The sequence below is a fragment of the Bombina bombina genome, chromosome 3, assembly GCF_027579735.1.
Source record: "Bombina bombina isolate aBomBom1 chromosome 3, aBomBom1.pri, whole genome shotgun sequence".
Lineage (NCBI taxonomy): Eukaryota > Metazoa > Chordata > Amphibia > Anura > Bombinatoridae > Bombina > Bombina bombina.
In genome coordinates this window covers 1,226,213,907-1,226,222,017 of record NC_069501.1, presented here as the reverse complement: position 1 = coordinate 1,226,222,017, position 8,111 = coordinate 1,226,213,907, and positions in this window count along the sequence as shown.

Here is an 8,111-nt window from a genome sequence, read left to right as displayed (position 1 = left end):
ACACACACACACACACACACACTTATACACACATACACACACTTATACACACATACACACACTTATACACACACACACTTATACACACACACACACTTATACACACATACACACACTTATACACACACAAACACACACTTATACACACATACACACACTTATAAACACACACACACTTATACACACATACACACACTTATACACACATACACACACTTATACATACACTTATACACACATACACACACTTATACACACATACACACACTTAAACATACACTTATACACACAAACACACACTTATACACACACTTATCCATACATACACACACACACACTTATACACACACACACACTTATACACACATACACACACTTATACACACATACACACACTTATACAAACACACACACACACACTTATACACACATACACACACTTATACACACATACACACACTTATACACACACACACACTTATACACACACACACACTTATACACACATACACACACTTATACACACACACACACACTTATACACACATACACACACTTATAAACACACACACACTTATACACACATACACACACTTATACACACATACACACACTTATACATACACTTATACACACATACACACACTTATACACACATACACACACTTAAACATACACTTATACACACAAACACACACTTATACACACACTTATACACACATACACACACTTATACATACATACACACACACACACTTATACACACACACACACTTATACACACATACACACACTTATACACACATACACACACTTATACACACACACACTTATACACACATACACACACTTATAAACACACACACACTTATACACACATACACACACTTATACACACATACACACACTTATACATACACTTATACACACATACACACACTTATACACACATACACACACTTATACATACACTTATACACACACTTATACACACATACACACACTTATACACACATGCACACACTTATACATACACTTATACACACATACACACACTTATACACACACTTATACACACATACACACACTTATACACACATACACACACTTATACATACACTTATACACACATACACACACTTATACACACATACACACATTTATACACACATACTCACACTTATACATACACACACTTATACATACACTTATACACACATACACACACTTATACACACACATTTATAGACACATACACACACTTATACACACACATTTATACACACATACACACACTTATATACACATACACACACTTATACATACACTTATACACACATACACACACTTATACACACACACTTATACACACATACACACACTTATACATACACTTATACACACATACACACACTTATATACACACACTTATACACACATACACACACTTATACACACATACACACACTTATACATACACTTATAAACACATACACACACTTATACACACATACACACACTTATACACACATACACACACTTATACATACACTTATACACACATACACACACTTATACACACATACACACACTTATGCACAATTATACACACTTATGCACAATTATACACAATTATACACACATACAAACACTTATACACACATACACATACACTTATACACACATACACACACTTATACACACACACTTATACACACATACACACACTTATGCACACATACACACACTTATACACACATACACACACTTATACATACACGTATACACACATACACACACTTATATACACACACTTATACACACATACACACACTTATACACACACTTATACACACATACACACACTTATACACACAATTATACACACACTTATACACACATACACACATACACACACTTATACACACATATACACACTTATACACACATACACACACTTATACACACACTTATACAAACACTTATACACGCACATTTATAGACACATACACACACTTATACACACACATTTATACACACATACACACACTTATACATACACTTATACACACATACACACACTTATACACACACACTTATACACACATACAAACACTTATACACACACTTATACACACATACACACACTTATATATACATACACACACTTATACACACACACACACACACACTTATACACACACACACACACTTATACACACATACACACACTTATACACACATACACACACTTATACATACACTTATACACACATACACACACTTATACACACATACACACACTTATACATTCACTTATACACACACTTATACACACACTTATACACACATACACACACTTATACACACATGCACACACTTATACACACATGCACACACTTATACATACACTTATACACACATACACACACTTATACACACACTTATACACACATACACACACTTATACACACATACACACACTTATACACACATACACACACTTATACATACACTTATACACACATACACACACTTATACACACATACACACACTTAAACATACACTTATACACACAAACACACACTTATACACACACTTATACACACATACACACACTTATACATACATACACACACACACACTTATACACACACACACACTTATACACACATACACACACTTATACACACATACACACACTTATACACACATACACACACTTATACACACACACACACACTTATACACACATACACACACTTATACACACATACACACACTTATACACACACACACACACACTTATACACACACACACACACTTATACACACATACACACACTTATACACACACACACACACACTTATACACACATACACACACTTATAAACACACACACACTTATACACACATACACACACTTATACACACATACACACACTTATACATACACTTATACACACATACACACACTTATACACACATACACACACTTAAACATACACTTATACACACAAACACACACTTATACACACACTTATACACACATACACACACTTATACATACATACACACACACACACTTATACACACACACACACTTATACACACATACACACACTTATACACACATACACACACTTATACACACACACACACTTATACACACATACACACACTTATAAACACACACACACTTATACACACATACACACACTTATACACACATACACACACTTATACATACACTTATACACACATACACACACTTATACACACATACACACACTTATACATACACTTATACACACACTTATACACACATACACACACTTATACACACATGCACACACTTATACATACACGTATACACACATACACACACTTATACACACACTTATACACACATACACACACTTATACACACATACACACACTTATACATACACTTATACACACATACACACACTTATACACACATACACACATTTATACACACATACTCACACTTATACATACACACACTTATACATACACTTATACACACATACACACACTTATACACACACATTTATAGACACATACACACACTTATACACACACATTTATACACACATACACACACTTATATACACATACACACACTTATACATACACTTATACACACATACACACACTTATACACACACACTTATACACACATACACACACTTATACATACACTTATACACACATACACACACTTATATACACACACTTATACACACATACACACACTTATACACACATACACACACTTATACATACACTTATAAACACATACACACTCTTATACACACATACACACACTTATACACACATACACACACTTATACATACACTTATACACACATACACACACTTATACACACATACACACACTTATGCACAATTATACACACTTATGCACAATTATACACAATTATACACACATACAAACACTTATACACACATACACATACACTTATACACACATACACACACTTATACACACACACTTATACACACATACACACACTTATGCACACATACACACACTTATACACACATACACACACTTATACATACACTTATACACACATACACACACTTATATACACACACTTATACACACATACACACACTTATACACACATACACACACTTATACACACACTTATACACACATACACACACTTATACACACAATTATACACACACTTATACACACATACACACATACACACACTTATACACACATATACACACTTATACACACATACACACACTTATACACACACTTATACAAACACTTATACACGCACATTTATAGACACATACACACACATTTATACACACATACACACACTTATACATACACTTATACACACATACACACACTTATACACACACACTTATACACACATACACACACTTATACACACACTTATACACACATACACACACTTATATATACATACACACACTTATACACACACACACACTTATACACACACACACACACACTTATACACACATACACACACTTATACACACATACACACACTTATACATACACTTATACACACATACACACACTTATACACACATACACACACTTATACATTCACTTATACACACACTTATACACACACTTATACACACATACACACACTTATACACACATACACACACTTATACACACATGCACACACTTATACATACACTTATACACACATACACACACTTATACACACATACACACACTTATACACACATACACACACTTATACACACATACACACACTTATACACACACTTATACACACACTTATACACACACTTATACACACATACACACACTTATAAATACACTTATACACACATACACACACTTATACTCACACATTTATAGACACATACACACACTTATACACACACATTTATACACACATACACACACTTATACACACATACACACACTTATACATACACTTATACACACATACACACACTTATACACACACACTTATACACACATACACACACTTATACACACATACACACACTTATACATACACTTATACACACATACACACACTTATATACACACACTTATACACACATACACACACTTATACATACACTTATACACACATACACACACTTATACACACATACACACACTTATACACACATACACACACTTATACATACACTTATACACACATACACACACTTATACACACATACACACACTTATGCACAATTATACACACATACACACACTTATACACAGTTATACACACATACACACACTTATACACACATACACACACTTATACACACACTTATACACACACTTATACACACACTTATACACACAATTATACACACACTTATACACACATACACACATACACACACTTATACACACATACACACACTTATACACACATACACACACTTATACACACACTTATACACACACTTATACACGAACATTTATAGACACATACACACACTTATACACACATACACACACTTATACACACATACACACACTTATACATACACTTATACACACATACACACACTTATATACACACACTTATACACACATACACACACTTATACACACATACACACACTTATACATACACTTATACACACATACACACACTTATACACACATACACACACTTATACACACACTTATACACACACACTTATACACACATACACACACTTATACACACAATTATACACACACTTATACACACATACACACATACACACACTTATACACACATACACACGCTTATACACACATACACACACTTATACACACACTTATACACACACTTATACACGCACATTTATAGACACATACACACACTTATACACACACATTTATACACACATACACGCACTTTTACACACACTTATACATACACTTATACACACATACACACACTTATACACACACACTTATACACACATACACACACTTATACACACATACACACACTTATACACTCATACACACACTTATACATACACTTATACACACATACACACACTTATATACACACACTTATACACACATACACACACTTATACACACATACACACACTTATACACACACTTATACACACATACACACACTTATACACACATACACACACTTATACACACATACACACACTTATACATACACTTATACACACATACAAACACTTATACACACATACACACACTTATACACAGTTATACACACATACACACACTTATACACAGTTATACACACATACACACACTTATACACACATACACACACTTATACACACACTTATACACACATACACACACTTATACACACAATTATACACACACTTATACACACATACACACATACACACACTTATACACACATACACACACTTATAGACACACTTATACACACACTTATACACACATACACACACTTATACACACATACACACACTTATACACACATACACACACTTATACATACACTTATACACACATACACACACTTATACACACACTTATACACACACTTATACACACACACTTATACACACATACACACACTTATACACACACTTATACACACACTTATACACACATACACACATACACACATACACACACTTATACACACATACACACACTTATACACACACTTATACCCGCACATTTATAGACACATACACACACTTATACACACACATTTATACACACATACACACACTTATACACACATACACACACTTATACATACACTTATACACACATACACACACTTATACACACACACTTATACACACACACTTATACACACATACACACACTTATACACACATACACACACTTATACACACACTTATACACACATACACACACTTATACACACATACACACACTTATACACAGTTATACACACATGCACACACTTATACACACACTTATATACACACTTATACACACATACACACAATTATACATACACACATACACACAATTATACACACACTTATACACACATACACACACTTATACACACATACACACACTTATACACACGTATACACACATACACACACTTATACACACATACACACACTTATACACACATACACACACTTATACACACACTTATACACACATTCACACACTTATACACACATACACACACTTACACACAAACACACCCTTATACACACAAACACACACTTATACACACATACACACACACTTATACACACAGACATAAAAACACACACAAACACACACACATAAACACATACATAAACACACACACTTATACACACATACACACACTTATACACACTAACACACACACACATTTATACACACAAATACACACTTATACACACATACACACACTTATACACACACACTTATACACACACACACACACACTTATACACACATAAACACACACACACACTTATACACACACACACTTATACACACACACACACACACACACAGATACATACACACACAGATATACACTCACATAAACACACACAGGCGCACAAATATATATACACACACACACACACATATATACACATGCAAACACACACAGATATACACTCACATAAACACACACATGCACACAGATATATACACACATATACACACACACATAAACACACACACACATACTGACACAAACACACACACACACAGATGTGCACACACAGATACACACGGACACAGATACAAACACACACATACACAGATATACACACAAATAGATTTACTTCTGCATCAAAAAAGTTGAAAAGAGCCATTTTTCATTGCATTGACATAATGTACTAAATGCTTAGGAGCCACACAAAGAGGGCAGGAATGAGCCAACTGCAGAGAGGGGAAGACCCCCTGGGCTAGATCACATTCCAATTGTAACCTTAAAGGGACATACTATTTTAAAGTGACATAAAAGTGTAATAATTAAAAGTTGCAATTTGCTAAAGCAATTTATTATGAATTGAATGCTTGGCTCTAACAATGGGGTCTATTCATTAGAC